The sequence below is a fragment of the Hemitrygon akajei genome, chromosome 1 (assembly GCF_048418815.1).
Source record: "Hemitrygon akajei chromosome 1, sHemAka1.3, whole genome shotgun sequence".
Classification (NCBI taxonomy): Eukaryota; Metazoa; Chordata; class Chondrichthyes; order Myliobatiformes; family Dasyatidae; genus Hemitrygon; species Hemitrygon akajei.
The window spans coordinates 102019834-102032771 of record NC_133124.1 but is presented as its reverse complement, the minus strand read 5'-3'; positions in this window follow the sequence as shown (position 1 = coordinate 102032771).

Below are 12938 nucleotides of genomic sequence, written 5' to 3'. Positions count from 1 at the left end.
GAACCTCAGGTGGTGCTCCGGATGAATGGCGCCTGTGTTGGTGTGCAGTCCCGGTGAGGCAGCCAGTGGAAACACTGGATTCAGGTTAAACCATGACCCACCCTCTTGTCGCCCTCACAGACAGAGCAGGAGATCAAGTGTACCCGGGACAGTGACATTGCAGAAAACCCAAGTGAAGAACAGCAGCCGGCTGTATCAGTTCTGTCCACAGCTGATGGAAGCAGGCCACAGCAAACACACAGGCAGAGAATGCCGAGAGAGTGAGACAGCAAACCGTGAATCGTATGTTAAACTCTAATGGTAGTGGTACTCTGGAATGAAGGCTGCTTGCTGAAGTCAGATTAGTTGTATAGATCAGAATAGAAACAATATTGGGGAAAACAGATGGGAAGGGATCTGAGTTACAGCAGAGAGATCAGGTTCCACAACTCTGGTGGCGTGACAGGCTGAGAAAGAGAAGCAATTGTACAGGGCATCTGAAAGCTGTCACCCCAGCCTCAATGTGGAGTGAATACAAATGAACTGGGTCCTTCAGCGGCTGGGCCAGCAATCGACCGGACAGTCTGGACTGGGGAGCCACCGGGAAGAGGTCCTTGCACTCATTCAAATAGAGACCACCGCAACCCCTCCTGTGCATCAGTGAGAGGGACTGTAAGCCTGATAATTTACCTTGATGGTGTCTCTGGAAAGAGAGTAACTGCTGGTAGCCACTGCAGAGTTTAAGCTTGCAGAGAATGAAGAGGTGAAGATAAAGAATGTGAGCAAACTGCAATCGGCCAGTGGGGAAAAAGGCTACAGGCATACGAATGATGAAGCTGTATTTTAAAGACTGTTAGTCAAATGCCTGGAACAAACTCTCTTAGAGTTTTGTAGGTAGCCATTACACACAGCCCAGATAGTGCAAGATACCATGGCACTTTTAGGGATCAATCAGAGACTTCATATACCCTACAGACCCCCGTCTAGTAGAGTTGTGGAAAGATGAATCGAACACTAAAAAATAGATTGCAAAAATGGTGCAGCAACATGGAACAACATGGCAGGTAGTTTTGCCTCATGCTGTGATGATAATAAGGAATACAGTAGCACTTTCAACAAGTTACACCCTTATAAACTCAGGACCAGAAGGAACATGAGAAGATTGGAGAAGTTGTAAGGATTTAATTTGTCGGAAAAAAATCAATGTGGTTGTGTCAACAAAGTGGGAACAACAATTAATAGAGACAGTGAAAGAGGTCAATTATGTGGCAGCTCACCAAATAGGAAAGAAGAAGCAACAGAGTAAAGCCTACTTTGACTCCAAAGTCAGTCCCATAGAATTAAGCCCAGGACAGAGAGTGATGATTAGAACACCTCATTTTTAAATCCAAGGTTTGCAGAGCCCTAGGAAATTATAGACAAAACAGGTCCTTCAGTGGATAAAGTACTGACTTGTCCGGATTAAAGTGGATGGTACCATATCAACCAGCTAAAATTGGTGGGGGAGAAACAGGAATATTGACACCATCAATACATAACAATTGATGGACAGGATAGCCCTGATTTGGGAGACTTGAGAATGGAACAACTTTTCCAAAAAAATGGCAACAGGTCCTAGCAAGTGGGTGATTTTCAGTTCCCTCATCCTGAGAACCAGGGGAATTTTGTCAAAAAAAATCAAAAGAAAAGGAAAATATGCCAGTGCTTGTCTCTCCCATCCCGAACAAAATTGGGTGAGGAAAAATAGATGCCTTGAGTCTGAAGACAATTGGAAGTCCAGATTGGATGGTCTAGAAAAACAAATAGAAAATATGGACTTAAAATAAGTTAAGATTTAAACTGGAAATAAGAGCAGTGATTACTCTTATGTGTTACAGGTTTAATTCAACATGAAGAGAGTAATGTATTTTGTTGCAATGGAATTAATCATGACTGGTGCCATGGTCAGTCTTGCTCCAGAGCCATTACAATGGACAAATGTGTCAACAGTGAAGTTATTGCTTGGAGAACACTTAGTAAATAAAAACAAATCACAACAGACACAAGTAACGTGGACTAACAAAGGAGAAAAGAGAACTTAAAACTGTATTATACTGGGATAGATGGCTTGACATGCATGAAAAACCCTAGGTATTCCAGAAGGTACAAAGGTAGTTCCTATGCAATAAAATTCTAGCGGTGACATTATTCAGTATTCCAGAGGGGATAATCATAAGTCAGTCTTTAGGTCCAATTATTGAGCAGCCTTTAGGTAATGATGGCCATGTTAAGATTACAGTTCTGTGGGATCACACTCGTAAATATTAGTGGGGCAGTGATCTACATAAGAGATATATTGTCTGGGATGGCCACCACAAGCATTTGTTGAAGGTTGTTTCCATCATTAGAAACTGTCCAAGGAGAATATAGTACATGGGGAGAGTAGAATGGGAAAGGGACTAAAGGACATGGAGAAGAGTTTTTGTTAGCGCCTAGGACCTTTCCAAGTTTTCAAAACTTTTAGAAAAACCACAATCCTACACCATCCAGTGATGGAAACTACACTGGAGCCTAAATGTAGTGAGACCCTGTGTAATATATACAGGGTTGGATTAGTGTTAGAAGATACAAGAGGATTTGTCACTTTGGTACCAGGGTCCCAGCATGTGCAGGGAAATTTTAATCTACCTGAAATAACAGTGCCCAAAAGGTGCTCACCTACAACGAAACAATTATTTACTATCCTTCTAGGGAGACAATTAAGCAGGAGTGAGCTTAAGCCAGTCAAAAATAGAAGGAAAAGACTGTTGGAATTAATGGGAGCAGGTTATGTATCGGGGTAGCAACGGTCAACACACTAGATATAGTAGAATCAGAAAACCAGATACAGTGTCTCCAGCAGAAAATATGGGATATTACTGGAGAAAATTATCAAAATCAAGTACAGATTAATCCGATTGTCGAGATGCATCCCCAGTAACTGGAAAGAGTTAAATTTCTGAGGCCCCTCCAAGATGCAACAAATCTGATTATTGACCACATAGACCACATATCTAAGGAAATGCATAAATCTGAGATCTGTGCTGCATACGTTAGTCGGTTGCTTACCAGGATTGGCACTAATTTATTAAAACGATGCACAAATTGGGTAAACAGATGAGCAGCTAAAAGAATGGGTCGGAGAAAGGACATCATTGTGTCATATTAGAAGCCTTACAATAATCAAGAGTACTGGGTACCTGTGATGATGGTAAAGGAAGATTTTATGTTGGTTGAGTATTTCACATTCCCCAACATGGAAATAATTCAAACTACCCTTTGAAAAGGGTTCACAGTGTTGGTAATATCATGAGAGTACATTGATATCCTTAAGTAACCCACCAAGGCATGCTGTTGTTTTGAATGGTCTTGGGAAAGGGATAGACTTATCATGATGCCATCAAGGCGAAGACCACCGGTCTTGTCCAGAAGAAATTACAAAGCAGGAGCTTACAAATTGTAGTTTCAGTACTTGTGAAAATTTTTTGTTGTCTATTTTGCCTGTGAATAATCAGTTCTTCTTACAATATGCACATTATTATGTGATATATATAGTGACAGTGGCCAAAAATTATACCAAGGGATGGAAACAGCACCCTCTGGAAAGTCATAATGTTGCCATAGGGCATGTTTCAATAGTTTCAATAATTTCAACAGGTACATTTAATGTCAGAGAAATGCATACAATATACATCCTGAAATTCTTTTTCTTTGCAAACATCCATGAAAACAGAGGAGTGCCCCCAAAGAATGAATGACAGTTAAATGTTAGATCCCCAAGCCCCCCCAGCTCCCTCTCCCACACACAAGCAGCAGCAAAGCAATAACCTACTCCCTCCCCCACCAGCAAAAAAGCATCACTACCCCACTGAGCTCTCAAGTGTGCAGCAAAGCATTAATAAAGACACGGTCTTGCAGTACCCCAAAGACTACTCATTCACCCGGTGTTTGACATACCACAGGCTCTCTCTCTCCCTAATAAGGGAAGAAGAGGTGACCCCGTTTCACAGTCAGAGGGGGGACATAACAAAACAACTCACTGATTTATGGTGTTAAAAATCTGTTGTGTTGCTTTTTCCAATCTCTGTGCCCAAACAACTTGGATCCCTGGGCACACAGCCAGCAGTCAGCTCGCTGCTTTCGATCTTCCGTGTGCTCCTACGACACATCAGGAGGCAGCACGGCCTCAAATCAGCCCGTCTCCAGAGCCACAAAGATCCGGCCGGCACCCTGAAGGCACACTAGTCTGCCAGATCGCATCCTTAGCTTATCAAAAAGCAGCCGGTCGTGAGGCCCTGAGAGCGGGTCCCATTCCCGCAAAGCACCAAAGTCAGCTTGTAACTCCAGTTCAAGGTCTTCAAAAGAACCTTGAAAGGGAATAAAAGAGATTTGAAATGTAACTTTAGATCTGGCAATTGGAGAACAAATTTTGCCTCAGCCAGCAGGAGACATAGTAATGAAGAAATTCAAGATCCAATGCACTGATAGAGATCTGTGAGACTATGTTGTTACTGAGTAGCCACCAATTCCTCACTTTACTGCAGACTGGACATGTGTTGTAGAGGAGGAAAGGGAGGTAATCAATGGCCAAATGGACTAATCACACTAAAATAATTAAAACGGGTAAGGCAAGTGAAATATTGAGTGACCCAGGCTTTTGGAGTAAGTTTTGGAACTGGGGAACAAATGTTCAAGTACATCCATGGGTGACAATAACATCACATACTGCTTTATGTACCCTGATAATTGTATTGCTTAGTGTATATCAACTGAGAAGGTGCAAGGCTGAAATAATGGAAAAAAGAGAATAATGCTTTCATGAAATAGCAGAGATGACTGTCAGTATAAAGTGGAGAAGTTAGTATGTTAACCTTAGTATTATTTATCGAATGTAGGTGTTGCACACGTACTGGGGTTCCATGGCAACCCTATGGGCAGTCAACTGAATGAGAGGAGGATAATGATCCTCAGATACATATCTTCGGATCAAGAGGAGGAAGATGTTGGCCAGTAGGAACGACAGTCTATAAATTACTGGATTTGAATGAATCAAGTACAGGGGAAGCAGACAATCCATTTGTCTTTGTTCTCCCTCCCCTTTGTCATGGACTCTGAAATGATTCTTGCTCTGAGATCATCTAATCAGAACAATTGAATGTGAACACAAGCAGCTTCCGGTAATGAGCTGCTATACCTGAGACCATTCTCAGACAAGAAGTGCCAGACCTACCAAAGAAGCAATTTGTAATCTCATTAGACTCTGTCTGGTTTGGACCAGTCAGACTTGAAAGACACAAATACCCAAGCCTGGGGGACAGACCCATGAAACAATGTTGTCTGTAGCCCTGAACTAGAACCAGTAAGAAGGTGACACGTGTAGGTCAGGTTGGAGATTCACCAGTTCAACTAATGAAGAACACTATAAGGGTCAGGAGCTCCGATAACTCTCCAGCAACCAAAGACCAACCATCGTGGATGAGGAGGACCCCATGAACACATGGAGATGGGGACCATGAGGAATGCCTGGCTAGCATAGACTCCCTTCCCGGGTGATACATTTTCTCTTCTTTGTCTGTTCATGGAGAGTCAGGGAATTCTAGTGGCTGTGCACACAGGTAGTTAGCTTGCGAACTCACATGTTTGTTTTAGTTGAGACAATGAAGATACTTGTTGGTAAATAAAGATTCTTTGTGCCTCACTGATAATTATTACAAGGGATGATTCATGTAAAGGGGATGATAGAGTAGATGTACATAGAGTAATTGAGGAAGGGGCTCTGACGTATAGAGCGTTTTTGCTACCCTATTTGATCTGATTTTAGGTTTGGCCTTTCCTGGAACAAATTTATTTTTGTCCAGGAGGGCCAAGAGGGGGGACCATTAAGGCGCATTTTGGACTCAGGGTATATTGGAAAAAGGTCCATTTATTATCAAAGTATACAACTCTGTAATTCTTCTTCTCCAGATAGCCACAATATCAAGAAAAAAAGAAAGGCAACTTGAACATCAACCCCCAAATCCTCCCTCCCCGCACAAAAAAAACCCACAAAAATCCAGCAGGAACATCGACCACCAAATCACCTTTCCCCGTACACAAGAAAAAATGAGAAAGGTCTGGTGAAAAATACAGAAGACAAAAAAATGACTGAGGAAAGTCCACAGTCCAAGTTCACATCCAAAACACAGAAAACCTGACGATATTCCCGCTCTCTGTAACAGAGCGATCTCACCAACAGTAAAAGAACAGTCTCCCCTCTCCATGCAGTGATCCCCCAGTAATAAAAAGGCAATTTTTCTCTCCAGGCAGAGTAAACCCCCAGCAATTATAAACAGTCTTCCCCTCTGTATCTGAGTGATCTCCCAGTGAGATAAAGGCAGTCTCCCCTCTCTGTGTCAGAGTGATTTCACCAGTGATAAAAAGGCAGTCTCCCCTCTCCATGCTTATTAACTTTAGCAACCAATCTTTAGACCTGAATGTGGATTGTAGATTAACTTTAAAATGTAGAGTTGTGGACAGCACGTAATTGAAAAATCAGACACTGCTGACTCACATTCATTTGGGGTATCTGGAATATGGGTGCAAAGGAGATGTGAAAGTTATATAATTTCAAAGGAAGCAATGTAGATACATTGTAAATATAGAATTGTCCTTTGATCTTTGCATATAAAATGTCATGTAATATTGCGCTCAACAGGCCCTTTCCTTCAAAGAGTGTCTCATTTTGTCGAATAAAAGGCTACATCTACTAAAGCTGCATCCCTCTGTTGACTTAGTTCACATTACAGCGGTAATGGTCTATGATGATGGACGCTGCTTTCCTGTGACGGCAATCTGAGCAGGTGTGCTCAGTGATGGGGAGGGCTTTACCTGTGATGGACTGGGGCATATCCACTACTTTTTGTAGGATTTTCCATTCAAAGGAATGGGTTTTTCTGTACCTGGGTGTGATACAAACAGTCAATATACTGTCCAGCACACATCTATAGAAGTTTGTCAGAGTTTTACATGTCATGCCAAATATTTGCAAACTCCTAAGGAAATAAAGGCACTGCTATGCTTTCTTTAACTACACTTACATGCTGGGCCCAGGACAGATCCTCTGAAATGAATACACCAAGGTATTTAAAGTTACTGACCCTCTTCACCTCTGATCCCCCGATGAGGACTAACTCATGGATCTCCAGTTTCTTCCTCCTGAATTCAATAATCATCTCCTTGGTCTTGCAGCCATTGAGTGAGAAGTTGTTGTTGTGGCACCACTCAGCCAGATTTTCAATCTCCCTCCGATATGCTGATTCATCACCAGCTTTGCTTCAACAGTGATGTCGTCAACAAACTTAAATGTTGGAGCTGTGGTTAACCTCATAGTCATTTATATAAAATGAGTAGAGCAGGGGCTCAGCACACACCTGTGCTGATGGAGATTGTGGAGGAGATGTTGCCAATCCGAACTGAGTCTGCAAGTGAGGAAATCGAGGATCCGATTGCACAGGGGGATATTGAAGCTAAGGTCTTGGAGTTTATTGATCAGCTTTGAGGGGATGATATTGTTGAATGCCGGCTGTTGTTGATAAAGAGCATCCTGATGTCTGCATCCTTTCTGTCCTGACGTTCCAGGGTTGAGTGAAGAGCCAATGAAGTGGCATTTGCTGCTGAACTATTGTGATGGTAGGCAAAACGGAGTGGATCCAAGATGTTTCTCAGGCAGGAGTTGATATGTTTCATCAGCAACCTCTCAAAACACTTCATTACAGGGGATGTAAGTGCTACTAGATGACAGTAATTGAGGTAGGTTACCATGTTCTTCTAAGGCACCAGTATAATTGAAAGCTGCTTGAAGTAGGTGGGCATCTCAGATTGCCAGGCAAGTGGTTAAAGATCTCAGTGAACATGCTGGCCAGTTGATCAACATGGGTCTTCAGCACTCAACCAGGTACCCTCTCTGGTCTGGATGCTTTCTGTGGCTTCACCCTCCTGAAGGGTGTTCTCATGTTGGCCTCAGACACTGAGATCACAGGCTCATCAGGGGCTGTGGGAGATTGTGAAGGTTCCTCCATGTTTTGAAATTCAAAGTGAACATATAAGGCATTGAGTTCATCTGGGAGCGAAGCCTTGTTGTCATCTAGAATACGTACCTTGGTTTCACTTTGTCAAGTTTTGCCATAGATGTCGAACACCCCCAGTGACTCACGTTTGGTCTGGAATTGCCACTTTACACATGCAATGGCTTTCCAAAGATCATACATACATGGATCTCTTGTATCTTACTTAGATGCCAGACCTGAATGCCACTGATCTGGCTCTCAGCAGATTGCAGATACTAGGTTCATTCAGGACTTCTGCTTGGGGAAGATTTTGTGGGGACACAGTCACCCACAACTGTTTTATAAAGTCCATGACAACCGCATTATATTCATGCAGATCCTCTGAGTTCAGCCCAGTCTACCAACTCGATGCAATCCCGTAGGTGACCTTCTGCCTTCCCCGATTACCTGTTTGTTGTCTTTATGTCTGGAGTTTTGCTCTTTGCCCTCTGCCTGTATGCAGGGAGGAGGAGGTCAACCAAGTTATCAGATTTCCCAAAATACGGTCTAGACATCACTAATTGTAGTATAGCAGTGATCGAGTGTGTTAGGTGCCCTGGTGCTACAGGTTATATGGTGATGATAACTGGGCAGAGATTTCTTCGAACAAGTCTGACTGAAGTCCCTAACTATGATTTGAAATACATTGGGGTGGGCTGTTTCTTGTTTGACGATGACAGCATTCAATACCTCGAGTGCCAGATTAACATTGGCTTTTGGTGGTATGTAAACTGCAGTCAGGATCAGTGACAATAATTACTGCTTTTCGAACATACATATGTCGCAGCCACGTGTTCGGCAGCGCTGTAGATACGGCAATTGCGCTTGTGAATTTGCACGTGTCAGGTAATTATTATTTAATTGTTACAATATTTAACACCATTCTTGTCATCGTAGTGCTTGTCAAGACTTGGACAGAGCATAGCAATGCTTCGCTGCTGTTTTGTATTCGGCTGTCCCTGAGTTATTGGACTTTGAAATCAACCGGCTCTGAAGACTAGTGGCATTCATTTAATGTTTAGATATTCTTTTCAGCTGCAGTGTAGCTTTGTTTTCCTTTGAGAGTTTTAGTTAACGGCCCTGTTTGGCCTAGCGTTTATTGTTTTATTTTCCTTTTAACACTGTTCATATCAAAGTCTATGAACTATCGACCTGCTTCAGTGTTTCTCACTGTGCACTAGGGCCATTTCCGAACCGTGGTGACAACATACTCATAACGGCTGCTATTTAAATACTGTTCACTCTAAGCAAGGTGTAATACCCAACAGCCACAAAAGTGCATGCAACAGATGCTAGTTAGAAACTTCAGCAACAGTCTTCTGTCCCCACTAACAGGCATAGTGTCCTAAATAAAAGGAAGCTATTTTCTCCATTAGTTTTTGTTTTTTTAGAGTTGTCCCAAATAAGCAGCTGTCTCAACTAAATGATGGCCTATTAAACTAAATTCACTCTACTGTATTTAGAAAATGTAGGAATAGTGATGTGTTTCCAAGTCATGAAGAAACAAACCTGTAGATGGCAGTGTTTCCAGGTGCCCTGTGCAGATTTCAAAGATACAATTAAAGGAAAATTGAGAAAGTGAATTTTCTAAAAGGTACACACAGTCACGTTGGTGTACATGTGGCTTAAGGAGTGAACGTTTATGGTGAGTGACTGAGAGCCAATCAAGTGGCCTCCCTTTGTATTGAGCCTTTGGAATATTATTGAAGCTGCTCCATCTAAGCAAGTGGAGAGAATTTCATTAAGTTCCTGACTTATTCCCCCTCGATGATGGAAAAGATTTGGGAATCAGGAGGTGAGTTATTCACTACAGATTACCTAGTTTTTGACTACTGTTGTAAGCCATAGTATTCTGAAGCATTAAGACTTTGATGTATGTCCTTTCTAATACAGGTGCAAAAATACAGATGGAAAGAAACAATATGAAAGGGACTAGAAGACAAACAGGCTGAGTAAGAGAAGGCTTTCACTTCAGTATCACCTGCACTTGGATAGAATAGTTATGTTACCAGAGGTTTAATTGTGAGAGAAGCAAATTGATGTCAATTGAAAGGGCTTGGAATTGAGTAAATAATTAAAGGGAGGAGTTTCAGATTACTGAGGGGAAGGAAGAGCTGTAGGAATGGAGGAAAATAATTGGAATGAACAAACCAAGATATTGTAAAGATTCAGACATCACTTGAGATGGAAAGTGATCAGATGAACTTGTTCTTGGATACTTTGATACCAAGTACCACTTGTAAATGTTGGTAGCTACTTTTCCAGTAGGTCTTTGTCAATCTTCAGAAGAAAGAACAATGAAAAAGTTGGGGGGGGTGTGGAATAGGGGAGGGCAAAGAGAAACTGAAGTAAAAGTTAAGGAGACAAAATACAAGAGACAAGAAAAACAGAGAAAATAGCACTGACCAAAGAGGCAAAACAAATAAGTTTTAAAAATCCTAGTTCAACTAAAATGCTCCCTGCCAACTGCAGAATGCCAGAATCAGGAGTAACAATATGCTGGAGGAACTCAGCAGGTCAGGTAACATTTGTGGAATGAAATGGACAGCTGCTGTTTCAGGACAAGACATCCCATCTGGATGACTGAAAGGTCAACTGTGTATTTTCCCTTCACAGATGCTGCCTGACCCGATGAGTTCTTCCAGTGTCTTGTTTATATTATAGGTCCATTGCAACCGTTGCACAGTGAATTTATCTTGAAAGATAATCCCTATTTAGACCACTAAGTGTTTTCCAGCATGTAGATTATTTCTTTTAACCAGTGTCAGCTTTGACTTTATGATGATCCTCTGTCTCAATTTTCTTCTTCAGTGTTTCATCATTGGTATTTTCAAAGGTTTCAAAGGTACATTTAATGTCAGAGAAATGAATATAACAAACCCCCCCCCTCCCCCACCAGAAAAAAAAGCATCGGCACTCCCCACTGAGCACTCAAGCACTCGTTCACCCAGTAACTCGACATACCACAGACTCTCTCTCCTTAATAAGTGAAAGAGAGATGACTCAGTTTCACAGTGAGAGGGGAGACATAACAAACAACACGCTGATTTACAATGTTAAAAGTCCGTTGCACCGCTTTTTCTGAACTTGGGTCTCTGGGCACACAGCCAGCAGCCAGCTCGTTGTTTTTCATCTTCCATCTCCCACAACACACCGATTTCCTGCAGGGCCATCGACCTCTAGTCCGCCTGGATTCAGAGCCCCAAAATCCCGGAACTCCGAAGCTGAGCTAATCTTCTAGGCCGCGTCCTTGGTATCTCGAATAACGGCCAGTCGTGAGACCCTGAGAGCAGGTCCCATTCCAGCAAAGAACTGAAGTCAGTATCAGGGTCTTCAAAAGAACCCTGAAAGGGAGAAATAGAGATATTAAAGATAGAAATAGAGCTGTTTCCGAAGATGCAAGCAAAGGAGCCGCCATTAGGTGCCATCATCTCCGAAGTATTTGGGGTTTTTTTGACTGTAAAATATAATAGGATTTCTCTTTTCATCAAGAGTTAATCTGACTGTAATGTGTAGAAACATTATCATTGATTTAAAGATTGATTTTTAAAAAAAATAGATTTCACAAGCAATGCTTTGGTTAGGCCAACAGAGTAGCACAGCTGATGAAACTGCTGTCTCACCGCACCAACCAGCCGGTTGACCTCTGTGCTCATGCACTCTCCTTTTGAGCGCATGAGTTCACTGTCTATGCTACTATTTTCTTCAATATTCCAAAGAGATAAAGCATGAGATCAAAAAGTTAATCAATCCCTGTATTCTGCTGCTTGGTGAGTGGTACAATCTGAAGGAGTTGATATGAATGCAACGGGAATAAAAATAGGATTAATGTAAATGGGTGCTTGATTATCAGATTGGATTTACTCTGCCAAAGTGTCTGTTTCCATGTGATTTGCCGGGATATTGCTGTATTGCAGTGTATTAGTTACCAGGACAGATTGGACAAATTTGGATAGTTTTCTCCAGTGTTGTTGGTTGGCAGTGGTGGGTGGGGGGGGTCGATATGTTAGGAGTTTGTAAACTTATGGCAATAATAGTCAGGCTTTTTCCTAGGTGGATATGTCAAATACTCGAGGTTTAAGGTGAGAGAAGAAAAGTTTAAAGAAGAGTTGCAAGGCAAGTTTTTTTTAACGTAGTGGTAGGTGTCTGGTTTGCATTGCTAGGTGAGGTGGTAGAAGGCATTTTGACAGACACATGGACAGGTAGGTGTGGTGAATTACATATTCCTGTCTGGACACACCCCCCCCTGCTGACTGCTCCTGTGGCTCCTCCTACAGACCCCTGTATAAAGGCGATTGGAGGCACTGCTCCTCTCTCAGTCTCCAGGATGTTGTGTGATGGTCCCTTGCTGCTGACAGTGCTTTCTTCCAGCTAATAAAAGCCTATCTCGCCTCACATCTCCAAGAGTTATTGATGGTGCATCAGTAGGGAATAGAGGAGGATACATATCATGTGCAGGCAGGTAGGATTAGTTTAAACTGACATCATAGTCAGCACAGACATGTTGGATTGAATGACCTGCTCCCATGCTGTAAAATCGATTCATTGCTGTCAATGGTTGCATTAGCCATCTTGATTTTTCCGCTGTCCTCACTCACTCTCGTCTGCTCCCTTCTCCATTCACTAAGCACCAACCTTGATAATGTCATCAAACCTGTCAACAAGTGTTTCAGCTGGGGTCAGACAAACAGACCTCTGTCTCGCAGAGGCCAAAAATCATCTCTCAGACTGCTCTAAGATGCAAAGCTTTCCCGGTGTGTGCTTTGCAAAGTCAAGTATTCAGTGGCCGTAGGCAGCTAAAAGAACGAACGTTATGTCATTGTTTTTGACTAGCAGATTTGACTACAAAAGCATTTT